Here is a 17511-nt window from a genome sequence, read left to right on the forward strand (position 1 = left end):
GAGCTGGCCATGGATGGGTGTTGTGGAGGTGCGGAAGTAATAGCAGTTACATTACTTCGGTTTTAATATTTGATCTCAGTTCCTAAACTCAATACTTCATGTTAGTAATAGCAGCAGATAGTCTTTTTAGCAGATAGTAATTGATGGAATGACTAGGTGCGCGACACTTTTTTCTACTTGAAGTTACAGTTTCTCTGGGATGCAAATACGCTTTCATCTGTCCAAGCTTTGTCTGAGCTTAAAGTGGTGGGAACAAAATACCTTTAATTCTGAAGCCAAGCTCTCAGAAATGGGGGAAATTTAGCAGGATAATCTGTGGAACAGGCTGCGGAGGTGCCTGAAAATTGACCAGAGAGTGAGTTAGATATCAGACCCTGGGACGGAAACTGCTTTAGTATTTAGAAAATACTTTCTCTTAAAGTCTCTTTATATTGCTCTGTAAAGCCAGCATACAGGTCTACGTAAGCCTTGCTTTTGCTGTCACATTTATGCAGAGAGGCAGTGGCATGTGTGGGAACTTGGATGAGAATGCTTTCTCAGTGAGGACCTTCTTCTGGAGGTTCATGCTTGGACGCTGCCATGGCACCTTGCAGCAGGTCTTGGTGCTTGCAGTGGAAGCACGTGTGCCAAGCGGGGCACAGCTCCCAGCTCAATATAGTGACGGGGGAGGGAGCGAGAATGCTCTTTGAATGAGTGCCAGCACGGAGCTGACAGCTCAAGGGTTTGTAAGTGTGGTGATGAAGAGGAAGTCGAAGTTGCGATGGAAGAGCAGCAAGGAGAGGTGGCGAGTCATGAACAAAACAGTCACAGTGGCATTTGCCAACCCGAGAAGAATTTGGGTTATTTAGGCACAAGTTGAGAGTAAGGAATTTGTTCATAAGAAATTTTTAATTGTAATATATCTATGAAAGGACCTTTCCTGAGTTGAGGATACAAGTGAAACAAAACACTTTTTCTCCACCTTCAATTTTAGAGCAAACTATTGGAGAGTTTTTTGCTCAGCTGTGCTTATGACTACCCAGTCTGTGAGGTATGCTTGTGTTAGTCTCAATGCAGTGGTAATGTTAACAGTACTTTCCTTAATTTGACTGATCAGATATAAATAATAATTTTAAATGTTTTTGATTATGTAATATCTAACATTCATGACAAGATTGAGATACAGGAAGACACTTGCAAGGATAAGTTGTAGAAAAAAAATGAGTAGCCTAATCATGTGATACTGAAATGGTTTAGTTTATAGCTGCAGACTGTGAAATAGGATGTTTTCAAAAGTCTAAAAGGGAGTCACGTCTCCCATAGAAATTGGGTGGGATTTGAGATCTTCCATCACCCTAAACAAGGACACAGATTCATTTGCTTCCATAGAGCTACATTGGTTACATCATTGGATTTCATGTCAGAAGACAGATGTTCAGTGCACAAAAATAATGATGCATCAAGGAATTGGGATGGTTTCAGGATGCTTTTAGACAGCAGCACAGGTCCTGCTAAGAGTACAGGGCCAGAGAGCCATGGTTTCCTTCTGCAGATTTGTGGCTGGATCACTGTTCTAACTAGTAAAGTGGTTAACAGTAACTCTGCTGTTAGGGTAGTGTACTGGGCTATTAACTAAAATAATATGTTGTATTTCCACAGAGCCTATCAGGTCAAAGTAAACTTTACTGAATGTGGAGTCATTAGAAATTACACTGATACCATCAACGCCATGAACATTTAAATCTTGCAGAAAGATTGGGTTTTTTTCAAATATTCTTCTGCCGTTGCAAGCTGAATTCTAAAGAGTGGTATTATTTCTCACCTTCCTTGCTTTATTTGTAGTCAGATTTTGAATGTAAAAGTAGCGCACTGGCTTTTTCATAATCAGCAGTTCTACTTTATCCTAAGAAAATAGAAACAACCGAGATGCTATCTATTCAGCACAGCTCAGCATTCATTCCTAGAGTCTGATTCCCTTGTAATCCCCTTCCAGCGCAGAGCTGCTGTGCCTGAGGATGCATTCACCTGAGAGGCAGGATCTTGGGATTGATTCAGTTCCACTCTCTGCACTGGCATATTTTGAGATGCTAATCCCTGTTTGTAAGCCATAATAAATAGGCAGCATACTGCTTTAAGTAATACCTTGGTGGGTAGTGGGAATGAGTCACAATGATAACATCCTGGTTGTTTCACTGTGAACTAATACAAGTTAAAAACGTAATGTGTTCCTTGTTAAGGGAATACAGTCTTATTCTGACTGCTGAGAGAGGCTCAGTGTTGCATTTCTAAAATAGTTAATCTTAACGAAGGATTGATGCACAGGTAACATTTACTTAGAACTTTTTACGCTTTTTGCAGTTCTTCTCCTAACCCCACTTCTTCAATCATTCTTTAAATGTTCAGGAGTCAAGGTGTGTATTCCAAGGTCAACGTTATATGTGTTCAAAAAGGAAAATACATGTTAGGATAAATTTAATCCAAAGCCTTCTTTAAGTGCTTTAAAAAAAAAAAAAAGGTATGTGTATGTTCTGTGCTGTAGTGCAGATGCATCTGCAGTGGAGGGAGAAAAGTATTTTTCTGGCCAGGGAGAAAGTTCTTTCTGGTGTGAAAAGTGACCGTGATCTTGTCTGTGTCTAGCAGCAATAACCATGGCTAATTGTGTCTCAACTTACGCGGTGTGGGGAGCTGGATTCGGTTTTGGTGTCTTTCCCCCAGCAAAGCACTTATTACTTCTAAATTAGCGCACTGAGAATTCTGAGGACTTTTTTTAACTAGAAACCCTGACGTTATGTTGGCTGTCAAGTGGTGGGTAGCTTTCGGCAATTTTGACTGCATGCATCCAGGTTGAGGTAGTAGGTTGTATAGTTTAGAATTACACCAAGGGAGATAACTGTACAACCTCCTAGCTTTCCTTGGGTCTTGCACAGAACGGCGTGATGAGTGACCATAATTCCTCAGCAGTGTTTGCTCTGGACACATGGAAAAGGAAAGAGCAGGTAAGATGAGCTGGAAAACCTTTTATTTTCTTCTGCCTCTCTAGAACGTCAGAAATGTTCATTCTCTCAGCTTTTTTTTTTTTTTTACCTATTGGTGCTATATTATTGAGTTTTTAGCTAATTCGGTGGACTAGTAATGCTTGTCTTCCTTTATTAGCATTTGAGCAGCACAATGTGTAACATTCCTAAAAAACACCATGGCAACATACCAGTGTTATTGCCTTCGTGGTCAGCAATCAGAAGTCTCCAAAGGTAACGTGAAAGACATCCTGTATTGTGTCTGTTGTTGAGATGTTTAAGCAGGTTTCCCTTTCCATTAGTCTTTGACTGGTTCAGTTAGTTCGACATTAGGAGTTAAAAAAGGCTGTGCCCTGTGGCACTATGAGGCCTGGCACACTCATTGTCTCTCAGGAAGCGTAGGAGGCTGGTGCTGATGCTTCCAGATAAAGCCTGGAAGGGTTTTTGTGAAAGTACCTAAATCTACACAGTCCTCAGGGAATATCCATTAGTGATTACAGTCAGCTAAAATGGTGATTCTTAAGGGTTTTTTCCTAGGCTTGTACAGTTAAATTAGATGTTTCAAAGGCTGATGCTTCTGGACACATCCAGTAGAAGTGGTTTTGATTAAGGAGATGTGAAGCCACCTCAGATTTTGTAGAGGAGCTGTGCGGAGAATGGGCACATGGTGCACCAGCAATTCGGGCCAAAAGACCACATTTCTAATGTGTCTTACATGTCTAAAATGCAGGGAATATAACGAATATATCCAGCTGCTATTGAAATCTACAGTTTTATTTCCCTAACTATTTGAGGCCTAAAAAAACCCTCTGGAAGTCTGCCTTTTATCTAGTAAAGTCTGAACACAAGAGTCAAGATCTTGGTTCAGGTCCCCTGGATGAAGATGATGGACCCAATGCTTGATCAGGGCCCAGAACATGAGCTATGTTAAGTCTCTTGACTACATATATATATATATATAGATATATATATGACTAATTCTGGCAGGAGTTTTTGAGTTCCCAGAAAGAAGAGAGACTGTTTGCTAGCGGGTGAACTTCCTAAGTTAGAGAATAAAAGTAAAGAGTAGGCATAGAGTTAGTTTCGTTACTGTGAAAGTGTGAAAATGATAACAATATTTCAAGGTAGCCTAATAACCCAGAAAAATGTTGGTTTTTTTTCTGGTTAAAAATAAAAACTTTAATATCTGCAAATCCTTGTTTACTGAATGCAAAGAGAAGCTGTAGGTTTCTCGAGTGTTACCCGGTGCTCAATTATTAGTTATTCAAAGAGTGGATTAGTGGGATTTTATTTCATCTTGTTTTCAAAGAGATTACAGATATCACTACCATGGTTTATAACTGCGGTTCCTTAGGAGAAGGCAAGTATCAGGACTAACACAACGCTGCTTCTGTGTTTCGTGAGGGCACATGAGTTAAACACAGGCAGGTAGTTAAAAAAGAGGAATCTTTTTGGCACATTTTAGGCAGTACCTTATTTCACCCCCATAAATCTTTTTGCAGATGGAAGTGCAAGTTTTCAGCTGTAAATTCACTAGCTGCATTGACTCACAGCCAATGTAGAGCAGTTCCATAAGGATTGATATTTTTTACCTGTTTAGTACTTCTCTAGGAATAGCTTTACGAATGGGTGGCAGTAACTCCCAAATAAGAATAGTCTTTTCTTTTTTGGTGGTAGCATTTTAGATGGGCTTTGCACAGGCGTAAGGGAACTTCATAAGGTTCAAAAATAGCAGTTATTTATAGTAACACACACATTTGTGGCTATCAAACTTAACGTTATGTTAAGTATGTTAATCATATGATATGTAAATCAAATTATCTGTCTTGCTCCAAAGAAAAAGGAATAATAATTAAAAAGGAGAATGGTCAGTGGTACATTGAAGTTGACAATAAACATAATTCAATGTGCATATTTTTCTTCTGAACAAAATAGCATTCCAGCTCTCCCCCTGATGAGGAATGTATTGTCAATTAATTAGACTTCCATCATATGTCCTCGGATGCCCTTCTATCATATGCCTTCCATATGTCCTTATGTCATATGCCTTCCATATGCCCTCTATGTAATTAAGCTTCTATCATATGGCTTCTATCATATGCCATTTAGATAGATTTCCAGGAGAATATGGCAGTGTTACAATAATGGACCTTTTGCAGTGAGCACAGGAACAACTCATGAGCTGTAGATTAAAAGAGGAGGGTGCAAAAGGAAGGTAGCTCACTCTGAACAGTTCCTTGAATTGCCAGTTTTGTTTCTCTCGGCTTGGGCAATGAACGGGCAAAAACGTCCTGTTTTCCTTGTTTTCCATTACTGTTCCATTCCCAGTTTTTATTCAGTTAAGTCTGTGAATAGTGGGTGAAATAACAACTGTTTTTCAGAGAACATTTCCACTGGAATGTAAAATAAAAAAGAAACAATCCACCTCCCAGAAAATCGTTTGTCCTACGATAATGAAATGGAAACTTTGATCTTGTTTTTGTCCCTTTAAGTCTGCAACATCAAGTGAAGTACTAGAAATGTCACGGTGAGAGAATTAATGAAAATAAGGTGGTACACTTAAACACGCATCCCTCTTCTCCCTTGTGGACAATGGATGCAGATAGTATTGTGCTTTTCTCGGCATGGTGGTTGCTTCGTAGATAGTGTCCTAATGTACAAGAATATGGAGTAAAATGGATTCCAAATTTACCATGACTTATTAAGGATAAAGACCAAAAATAGGCAATGATGCTTATATACGTAATGAGGAAAACTGCAAACATCTGAGGAATGGTGAGGTCTTGGAATGGTTTCCAACGAAAAGACAGCTAGTGTGCTCACTTGCTTTATGTACGTTTGTGTATCTGTGCCTTCTTTCTTCCCAACAACTTCTGAGACTATTTTCTAATCCAAATCAGTTTTGATAGAGGAGCAGTGACTTGCAAGACTATTCTGCTCCAGCAAGCTTTACAGAAATTACAGAAACTACAGCCATGTATCCATCAGTCAGGAAGAAGGCTGAAAGGGCAAGGAGAAGGTAAAATAGAGTGATACGTGCTGAGGTGTCCAAACTATAAAATGGAGAGCAGTTTGTAGCATATGCCAGTTTACCTGGCTTAACTGGATTGAATGAAGTAATGAGAACAGTTCAGACAGATTCCCACTGGCTGGTAACCAGCGTGTCCCTGAAGACTTTGTACTCTAGTTGCTCGAGCATGCTAAAACCCATACCATCATGACTTCACTGCTGTTTTTATGTGCTCTGCCTAGATTAAGCTAGAATTTTGCCGAACAATGGTCCTATATTTTGCTGTGTAGGCATACTGCTAACCACTATCTATAATATAGCTGCATTCCTCAAAGGTAAGTGACAGGTCTTATTTTGGCTTAATCTTTTAAATTTCAACTCAATTCTCATTTAAAACACACACACAAATATATACAGTCCATATGAAAACTCTAAGTCATTAGGGAAATTATTTTGAAAATTCGTGGTGTGAATGAGGCAAGGGCTGTTTTCTTGACCTGGATGCTGTTCCTTTGGAAAGGAAGCTGAACTCGGAAACTTTCACCATTAGAGGGATTTTTTTTTTCTTTTTTTTTTTTTTTTTTAAACAGTGCCTTTCGTCTGTATCCCCACTCAGCTGAAACTATGCTGCAACACTTCTGCTGCTAAATCAGATGCATTAAGCACAGTCAAATTTGTACATAAAAGTTTTGTAAGAACTGGGATGAAATAGAATGGAATGCCAGAATGACTCATTGTTTAATGAATAAGGCCCTAAGTGTTCTGTTGATGCCATTTATAAATCTGTATAAAATGTATAGAATTCATGTCATAACTGGAATTCCAAGCACAGCAACCTTGTGAGCTAAATTATTATGATGATAGGGTGCTGCACAAATTAATATGGATTCTAACACGCTTCTACTTGAAAGCTGCTCAGACAGTTAAAAATAAGACAATTTCATTGCATGGATTCAAAGCCCAGACCACAGAAATGCTGCTACTCTCTCCTTTTGGAATAGTAAATTACTGAAGAAGGAAGTTCTTTTTGTGTGTGTTAGAGTCAAAAAGGATAACCTATAAGGGAAAAAGATCTCCTTTCCATTAGAGGTAGATGCCGATGACAATGCACAGGGCAATTGGAAAATAAAAGAACTAGCTGGTATAGACCAGAACTCTTCTATTGGAAATGACCAGTCTGAGGCCAGAGCAGAGATCTGAACACACATCTCTGACTTTTTCCTTCTCATTCTTACTTTTCCCTTTTCATAGCTTGGTGGCTTAGATATGAAACCAGGTGAAGTTCAACATGTCCAGTGTGAGTTTTTGAGATAAGTTGTGTATCCATTCAGACTTCAGTCAGAGGCAAACTCGTATATGTGTGGTGTTGGGATACCAGGATTTAACCTTGCGATAAAAGCTTTCGGTCTGAACTAGAACAGAAAGGAAATCTGATGTTTGGAAATTTCACATAGCAGAGGAAGATCCAAAATGTTTTAGTTGAGGAAAAAAAAAAAAAACAACCAACCTTCCTTTTTTTTTTTTTTTTTCCTTCCTTTTTTAAACAAGACAAAACTTCTAGTTGCCCTGACTCCGCTGATGCTCGAGGCAGTCCCAGTTGCGTATATTTAGACTTATATATTCAAAATATAAAATGTATTATCCCTGAGCAAATAATTTTTTACATGCAATAGGGTGATGTTAGTCTCTTTGTGCAATGTCATGGCCCTGTTTCTTGGTTAAATAAGTTCAAGAATCAGGTTTCTGGGGCAGATATGGAAGGAGACTGAAATTCTGTATTCTGTGTTATATGCAGTGGCTCCTCCTTGCCACCACCTCTTCTTGCTTCCTTCTCAAATTCGTAGAAAACAGCTTCCTTTCCAGTTAGGTGATCCAAGATTGTCTGAGGTGTCCTGCAAATGAAATGCTACTGGCTAGAAATATTCCAAGCAATTATTTTCTTAAAAGCAGGAGGAAGCTGCTACTGCTGCTAAGGATGAAGTCAGTCACCTACGGGGAAAGAGGTGTCAGCCCGGTGGCTGCAGGATACCTGTAGGTATAGCCAACACAGAGTCCTTGATTTCTGTTTTCCATCTACGTTCTTGTAGGTTCCCACGTTCAAGTGGCCAAACTACTGTGTTGTGCCACAGAGGAGCAAATGTTGTGGTGCAGGATTCTCCCTTACACCTTTGAGGATAAGTCCGCTTCAAGCGTGAGTCACCCTGCTGCCATTTTTCCTTCCACCCTTTGCCAAGGTCTGATGACAAGATTGTGATTTCTCCAAGCTTATCTTTGTTACAGGTGTGACACACAGCTCATAGGGTTTCATTATGGCTTTCATAACGTATTAATGAAATGTCAGGATCAAGTCATTTATAATTAACAGTGACGTGTAAATGTCATGTCTAACAATTGTAGTGTGAGAGTATTTTGTGAATGGACCATTTTTTACACATCCAAGTGTCAACGTCCAAAAAAGCCATAACCAGTCAGGCGAATAGTTGGTAAAGACAGATTTTTTTTTATTATTTTTTTTTTTTCCTTCTGTTTGCTTCTCATTGAATTATTGATACGCAACTAGACCTTGTTGCCTGTTGTTCCTAGATCCAGTACAGATATAAAGCTCAAGCCATGAATGGGAGCTTTTATGACCATTTTAGGGCTTGATCCTTTTATAAATGTGGAGAGGATAAACCCCTGCACAATACTGATGTGAGATGCACGTGAGCACTGTCCGTATTTTTGGGACCAAATATAATATGCATGCAGCATAGGAGCTATACTACCACATCTAAGGAGAGGAGGAGTGGCTCAAAAATGTGCCTGCAAAAATGGTCCCAAGCAGGGAGAAATCTGAAACTGATATACTGGAACCATTCTCATTAGAAAGGAATAACAAATTGACGTTATAATGAAAAGAAAAGAAAGAATCAGGAGGTAGACTGAGAAATTCTCATAGTTTCACAAAGTGAATACAAGAGGACATGCAGTGAAATTAAATGATGACAAATTGAAAATGTTTTGAAAAGCGGTTCGTTTCCACCAGTATTTAATTAAAAAATGAACCTAATTGCTTTTAGAAATTAATGGGAAGTTTGGAAGTCTAGAAGAGATTAGATACTTATGTTTTTAATAACCATACATAGAATTATGGTAATTCCTTATGATGACTTTAGAACTGAGCTTAGGTTTCATGTTTCAAGGTTTGGGATGAAGTACAGCAATTCAAAACCAGAGAAGAACGAGCAGAAAGGACAGGTCTTGGTTGTCCAAAGCCTCTAATACTTGTCACTATTGGAGAAGGTATGTTAGAGAAGTCTGGATTCTGACCCAGTCTGTATCTGTCTCCTGGAAAGGATTAAGCACATAGTTTGCCACCGACAAATAAAAGTAGAAGGATTGATAGATGTTTGGCCTTCACATGGGCTTACATGTTGGATAGCTGCAATACAGCAGTATCAGTAATAATTATCCAAGGGCATGGTCCACCTCCAGTTCCTTAGTGTTAGTGTGCCATGGGAAAGGATTGCATACCATGGTCCAGAAATGAAAGCAGAGGAAGATGAATGGCCAAGGCCAGGTAGCATATCTTTAGGAGGGCTGTGTACAAAAGCCAGGTCAGTTGTATTGCAGATCTGCATCTAAATGTATGTTGTGACCTTTTCCTTCCTCATTCAATATGTTTCTTGAAACCCTGGTATTACCAGAAGTAATAAATTTTTCAGAAACTGTGAGGAGGGTTACACCTGGTTCTGCTTTCACAGCCAGTTTTCAGTGTGAGGTTAGAGCTGGTCCTTGCCGTGCAAGAGCATGTCATGCAGGTATGCTCAAGCTGTCAGTGACTGCTGTGGGATGTGGTGAGCTGGCACTCTGGATGGTACTGGCTGGAGACTGGGGGCTGCAGCAGCTCAGGTTGGTCTAGATTTGGGGTCGCTGCAGTCAGTGCCCTGAAGAGTGTAGGCAAGCCCTTTGTATTCCTTGGCTTAAGTGAGATTTAAGGAATTGTTGTAAATAGCAGGTCAAACCCATTCCCGGATTAATGCCACTGCTGTGGGTTTATTTCAGAGTTTGTTTTTCTTGTGTTTGAAGTGGCCTCTCATCTCTTCTGACAAGGAATAGCAGTCGTGGCATCAGAGTGATTTGCAATAGTGGCGTTTGCAGTCACGAGCCACAGCTTCCCCTTGGCTTTCCATTTCTTTTCATAAATGAAGTTGTTAGATTTGAAGGACAGGATTTTGAAAAAAAAAAAAAAGATAAAAACCAGGAAGGAAACGGGAAGGGAAGACGGCAAGACACGATTGCTCTCTGCTACAGATCTTGTGGTTTGAGTTGGTTTTGGAAATTGCTCTTCCAATGGCTTTTGAAATGTGAAAGGAGACCTTATTTTATAAGGGCCCTAAGCTATTTCAGTCATATGTTTCGCTTCATTTGTATGTGAGAATAATTATTGAATGAGATGTTAAACAGTGTGGGTTGCAGTGGAAAAAAATAAAACCAGTGTCCACTACTTCTTATGTTAGTAACGATGTATTTAGCCTGCTGAATCATGTCTGTATGTACGGTTCTAGGACAGAAGTCACTGGTCAGCAATCTATAACCACAGTGCTGTAATAATCCACAGGAGCCCTGTGTCGGTGGCTGCATTTCATGAAGTGACTACTCAGAACTTTGCATCAGAATTAAAGAACTGTGGTCTCTTCCTTCTTGAGTGAGAGAGGAGGATATCCGTGTTCTGCTGGTGGAGTTGCTAGTGCAAGGGCTTCTATGATGCTCTGTTTTATTTATATTCCAACAGAAGGGCAATTTTTAATTGCAAAATACATATCCACAATCTCATTACAAGGTGCACGCAGCCTCTCAGGAGGGTATGCGCACCAGCTCACTGCTGTGTATTTCAGAAGAGGTGAGGACCTCGTAAGACATTCTGTCCTGGTGCTGTCTAACATTTAATATAGAAATTTGTAAATATGTTTGTGAAATAGCAAGTTGCAAACCAACAGTGACTGAAGAGTTGAAGAGCCAGAAAAGGTTATCTGGAGCAAAGAGAAGTGTGTGATAAATTTTAGGCTAACAGGATGCAAGCCTAACAAACTGTGTGCAGAGAGTCCGTCCTGCACCAAAATGGAGTCAAGAGGGTCCAGTGCAGCGTGAGGGCAGGGATGTGAGGGTGCTCAGCGTGGCAGTGCTGTCAGCTCTCAGGAACGAGCAACTCTCAATCCGTATTGAAGCCAAGGGTTAAATGTTTAATCCATAAATTAGTGCTAGGAATTAAGGAAGACTACTTGACAGCTGAAATCACAGGGAGGCTTTTTCTGTGTAATAAAAAAAAAAGAAAGCCTCTTCAAATTATTTAAAGCATGCTTCCCTTGCATTTTAAAACCAGAGGAGCTCTGCAAGTGAGATGGACCAGTTTCTGCTCTTGGTTAGTAATAACTTAGTTCACACAACTGACAGCAGGATTTTTCCCTTTGTCCTGTCATGGATTTAAAAGGAGTTAGATCCTGCTGTAGGTTGCAAAGAAAATACTTCCAGTTGCCATTTCCATGAATCTTCCTCTGAATCTCTGTTATAGATTCATGTCATTCGGTCCTGTCTTTGCTCCCAGCATTGCTCCTGCAGTGCCTTGAGACCCATGGCAGTGAATTCTGATGTAACTGTGCACATTTGTGTTTGCTTTTTGTGTAAGACAGGCCTGAAACCTCAACGGTGATGTGCTAGAGTAGCAATGGGGACAAAATGAACCTCTCCTTTGCCTGGGTACCTGAGAGAGCTTTAAAAACTCCAGTGAGGACAGAATTCACTTGGGAAGTTCAAAGTTTGTAAAGCAACTCCCTTACGCGTTGCGAAGCCCTTGGTCTGCTTCACGCCACATTGCATTACATATGAACGCAGGCTTTGCATTATATATTAACGCAGATTCGTCCTCAGATACCCTACTGTGGAGAAGGCCATTTTTAAATCTTTAATAGAGCTTTAAGGCAATTTGCCTGTGATTTAGTTGTAAGTGGGCAAGGGGAGTGGTGACAAACGAAGCTGGGAGGCCCTAAAATTCTTTGAATAGTCCATGTTTTCCTGGAACTGTTGGGAAAAGGCTGCCAGAAAGGTCCTGGCAGGTTTTCTAGGTGGCTGGCCAAGTCTGAAGCAAATGTGGATAGTTAATAGGCTAATGCGGCTCTGGTTCCAAGTCCATACGTATATAACATATGTTTTTATTTAAGAAATCCCACCGCATGGAGGAGCAAATGTAGTGCTAATATATCTTCCTGAAAGAAAATAGCAAGGGAAAAAAACACTGTCATCTTGTAACGATAAAATAAGGGATCTTTTGCCCTTACTTTTTAGGGACTTGAACTGTCAGTTGAAGAAGAGAACACGTAGGAAATGAAATCGGTAGACAGGCAGTGGCTTTCCCATGAGGGCCCCGTATTAATCAGGAATGGTTTATGTAGCAATAGTTTGCGTCTAAGAAAAAAAGGCAGAATTTGTTCAAAGAATGGATTTCCGTTGCTAGATTGACTTTTTGTTGTTCCCATGCAAGTAATTAAAAATGGCAATTAAGCAGGAAAGTGATGAAATAACGACTTGGGACCTGCCACTGCAGTTGGTTCTGTGTGGGCAGCCCGTTCTAGCAGGAAGTGTGAGGCCACCTGTGCGGTCAAATCCTAAGAATTAAATGCTGCTACTGCACCATCCCAGGTATAGGCTGGTTTGGGAGGGGTTTCTCTGTGCACCAGGGTCAGAATTGTGGTTCTCCATGGTCGCAGGCACCCAGGGAATAGGTGTTTGCTGTCGTGACTGGCAGGAGTTGTTCCTGGGAAACATGGGTTCAGATCTCTCTTAGCAAGTGAATTAGCTTTGTAATTTTAAAATTGTCTCCACTGTGAGGGATTCTTGTTTGTGTTCAGCTCATGGGGCCTGTCTTGTTTTATTATTAATGGGGTGAAGACTGTGCACAGCCTCTACCGTTATAGTGGAACATTATTTTTTTTAATTTTTTTTATTAAGCTGTTGGTGCAGACCCTGAAATTCTGCTACAGACTCCCTATAGGATCTTGGATGAGTCACTTATTTTCCTTTGTTTTTATTCACTGTCTATAAAATAGAGGTCCTTCTTCCTCATGAGGGGTACTGTAAAGGCTGAGGAACTGATTGTATGTGGATTGTTCAGAGACAGTCATGTTGCGTGTTGTAGTGGAATTGCAAGTGAGCATATCTCTGTGAAGAAATGTTTCGCATGGGCTGCCTCCATGCTGACACATAGATGCACTAGCTGTACAGAGTTAAAAATTATACACTAATACTACTTTTATACAAAAAAAATCAACTTGAAAACGTTATTATTACACTTTAAAAATCCTAATTAAAGAATATAATTTGTTAGCATAATAAGTAATCTGATATTCAGACTGTTCTGTTTGTTTTCTTCATTTTGTGTCTCATAAAAATGTTGCACTGTCTTTTTGCATTGTAAGAACAACTACACGTAAGCATAGGGTGTACTGGAGGCTGCACTGCGATGCTAAGTGATGCAGAAGTACGGACTCGCACCAGGAGCGGGGAGACTGGCGGCTGCGCTTGCGTCCCGTGCTATTTCTGGCACGCAGAGCCTGAGCAGCGTCTGATGGGCCAAACGTAAGTCCTCGGAGGTTGCTGCATCTTCCTCGTGTTCTGACAGTCATGCTATCTGTCACATGCCTCTTGATATGTGGCTTTCTAATTTTTCATACCCTCTCAAGACCAGTGAACCAACTGAAAACAAGTTACCGTATATTTAGACCTCTGTGTCTGATTTCACAAGAGGTGAGGGCGACTAGACTTGCGTTCAGACTTCCCTGTGTTCAAGTGCCCAAGCCTGTTATTTCTTTGACAGCAATACCTGGATGGCTTGGCATCCTGTAGGTACCCAGTGAGAAGAGACTCCCTGTCCCCAGGAACTTGCAGTCTGAATAGATAAGGCAGGCAGAAGAGGAAACACAAAGAGATGGAGAGGCTTGCCCAAGCCACTTAGCACGTCGAGCGGCAGGACTGGGAATAGCAACTGATCTTTTGAATTCTTGCCACTGTCATCACCACTGATTTGGGATTCCTCCGACCGGTTCTGTGCCAGATTCTGCCCTGTCCCTGCGCAGGGATTGGTGGCTTGGGCTCACCAGCCAACTGTAGAAAATATTTGGTGCCCTACCTTTTGGTTTAATTCTTAACCAGTGGCTGAGACAAGTACTTTTTTTTTTATTGAGAGAAATATGCTGTCATGTGTTGTTTAATTTTTTTTATTTTTATTTTTAAGTTGTATCAGCTGCAGACTGTGGCTGGAGTACTAGAAAACCTGAAAAACATTTATTTCTTTGTTTTATCTTTTAAATAATTTCACCCTCTCTTTAAAAAGAATGTCAGTGAAAAGGGTTAAGAGTCTGACAGGAGGCCTGGGATGTATTTAAGGACGACTGTGCTTTTGAGGTTCTTCAGGTCCTGGTAATCTCTCAGGGCTCTTTACAAACATTAATTAAGGCTCGGAGTCACGACTCCTTTCTTATGTGCAATAGTTATGTTACCCGTTTGTGTTGGTTTTATGTCGGGGACAACTAGAAATAGACCGCAGGGCTGAGGGTCCCCGGTGAATTCACGGAGGAGATGGGAATAGATCTGTGGAGCGCAGGTAGCAGGCTCTGCCCTTCAGTCACTGAGTAACAATCTCTCTGTTACAGAGTGACCCTAGCACTTCTGGCCTGTTGAAAGAGAATTCATTCTAGCTCTGCTCTTAGTCGCATGGATTTCTAATTTTAATTTAATTTTCTACTTTTCCTGCCAGGTCAGATTCCCAGAATGTCCCTAAACTTTATGCATGTTTCCGAAGTTGAATCCAGGTTCAGCAGCTTAGATTCTAATTGAACAGCCTCGGCGTGCATTTTTTTAAACTGGCTTTTTCAGGGGGAAAAAAAAAAAAAAAAAAAAAAAAAAGAGTTGGTTGAGGGACACCATCTTTTTCATGCAATGATTCTGTTGAAATCTCAAGTAAATTAAAAAAAAAAAAAAGCATTAAATGCGGACCAGACAGAAAGTTTTTGTAGCAGCCTTGTAGGTTAGCGTATTAATATGGCTCCACCCCTTAGTAACTGAAGTATTTCAAAATTTATCACTTTCAGTATGAAGACTCAGATCTTAAGAAGTTATGTCACCAGCCCAAACCAGGTTAGATTTATCTGAAATTTTAGTGAAGTTTTTGGAGCTTTCATTGTGTTTTAAGTGAATCGAGTCTTACTTGGTGGACCTGAACCCATGTGAAATATGAGGGTTTTCAGGTGCTTTATGTGATATGGAAATGGCAAATCATGCAAAAGTAGATGTAATACTTTTTTCCGTGACTTCACCCACATAAATTTGAGTTTCACCTTGAGTTTCAGAGTTCAGTTAAATCTGGTATGTATAGGAGAACTCACGGATAAGGGCACATTGCTAACTCCCCGTAGACAAAACACACATAACTCTAGGTACTGTGTTCCCACTTCTCATAGTTGTTCTTTGATACCAGATGATTTAATCTCTGTAACCTTTCTCTTCAAATCCCTCTGTCACATCCACTGACCTTTTGTTGAACTCTTCGCGTTTCCCTAAACTTGGTTTTCAAGAAGGGCACCGAATGGCACAGAATTCCCGGGCCTTTCACCGGGCCCTGTTCACCAGGAGGTGAACAACACTGTCTTATTTTGCTTTTTGCTTGCTTTACTCACCTTGGGATAGAATTGGTTTATGGTTTTCTCACCTTATTGTTTGAATTGTTCTCCATTATGCAGGGATTGATACAGTTGGAGCTCAAATATCTTTGAGAAACCTGTTAGCAGAATTGGGGGGTGGAGGGAAAATACGACCACTTTTTAAGCTGTGTTGCTGTCAGGATAGCGCTTTGGTGATATAATTTGCTAACATACGCCTTGTTGGATTTGGAGGTGAGAGTTGGTGGGCGAGTCAGGCTAAAAGGAATTGTTGGTGACAAAAGGGGATTTACATGATCATCAACCACATTCCATCCTCTCTGTTGACTAACAGGGTATCAAATGAGGATAACAAAAGTAATCTGGACATAGCAGCTTTTTTCCAAGGCCCTTGAAACACTCCAAGGACACGGTAAGCATTATCGTGATGGTTCTATATTACAGGAAAGCACGGTAGGAAGAGAAGTGTCTTTATCACTGTCTTGATGTGAAATTGGACAACGGTGTGCCAAACAGTAGGTTCAAATGAGAAGCTTTTGGTTGTGAAACTCCTGATTTTATAGAGCGCTGTTCTGGTAATGCCCAAATCACAGCACCTTTGTCCAACTTTGCTTTCCATGGATGTGCCCCATGCTATGAATTTGTACCTTTCCTCACATCATTAGAATTCTTTGTTTGTATTAGTAAATACTTTTTGCTCCACTGAAGACATTTTATTCATTTATAAACTATTCTCATGTATTATCATATATGCTGGCCATATAGCTGAGATATAACTGTTATTTTAAAGCAATTTCCTAAACGATCTCTGTATAGTTTGTCTAGAATGAAGTTACTGACTTGTCTCAAAAAGGCCTTAAGGTTTTATAGTTAATGCTTAAGTCCCTAAAGCATCCTCTCTGGCTGAGCATCCCTTTTGCTATGCGTCTTATCCTTTGAATTGCTAATTCCAACTAGACTCAGAAAAAATAGCAATACTTTGTCTTTACTCTGCTTTCTGATATAACTGTGCGCCTACCAAGGTCTCTTTGAACCCGTCTCTGTGATTAAACTCATTCTTCCTTTCTGTTTTCCAGCTTCTCTCTGCAAACTTCCTCTCACTCCATTCCTGCAAGAACTTTTCCTGCAAACCAGGTCCCTAAAAGGATTAGTGAAGGGGATACCAGTTTATTTATACCCACCTCAGCATGGTAGCAGCCAAACATTATAGGTTGCTGGATTCTTAAGTGGCCTGTAGCACATGAAAGAAGCTTCAGTCTTCTGGTGCAGTTCAGAGTGGACAAGTGTCTACTTATCCCAGATTCTGGTGTTTTGGTTTTTTTCTCCTCTTTCTTAACCTATTCGCATTGGTAATATGAACAGGCATGCTCAGGACTAAATGGACTGCAGAGACTTGGCTTCTTTTTAAAATATGTGAACAATTTTGAGGCCTTTTTCAGTTGTGCTTATTTCACTCAAAAAAGGAAAAAAAAAAAAACCAAAAACCAAAAGAGAAATATGAGGAGTCATGGAAACCCCTCAAACTTTCTCTGTTTAAATTTCAAATTCCTGGTGGTCACAGTGCCAGGTAGTGTTGCCATTTGTGTTTTCTTCTGTAGTGCCTGGTTTGAATGATCCCAAAGCAGCAAGCTAAGTTGGCAACATGGCTATGATCAAATGAGAATGACGCCTCTATTTTTTTTGTGCCAGCCTGGAGGCCCTTAGGTTTTGGAATATGAGTCTTTGCAAAACAAGTTACTGGACTCTAGTAAATGAAGTGTCCGGATGTTAGTGATGATTCATAAAAGCAATTAAAAAAGGAAAGTGCTTTTCCGCTGAA

General features: G+C 40.3%; 1 long non-coding RNA gene across 2 annotated transcripts in view; it reads left to right on the forward strand.

The window, feature by feature from the left end:
* Nucleotides 1-17511, forward strand: part of LOC147597883 (uncharacterized) — a 33762-nt gene extending 16251 nt beyond the window's left edge. For both annotated transcript variants that reach the window (XR_015261047.1, XR_015261048.1), the window contains exons 3-6: nt 8091-8194; nt 13455-13614; nt 16027-16104; nt 16769-17511. This is a non-coding gene — a long non-coding RNA (uncharacterized LOC147597883). The remainder of the gene's footprint in view (nt 1-8090; nt 8195-13454; nt 13615-16026; nt 16105-16768) is intronic.

The sequence above is a fragment of the Chlamydotis macqueenii genome, chromosome 24, assembly GCF_036417535.1.
Source record: "Chlamydotis macqueenii isolate bChlMac1 chromosome 24, bChlMac1.mat, whole genome shotgun sequence".
Lineage (NCBI taxonomy): Eukaryota > Metazoa > Chordata > Aves > Otidiformes > Otididae > Chlamydotis > Chlamydotis macqueenii.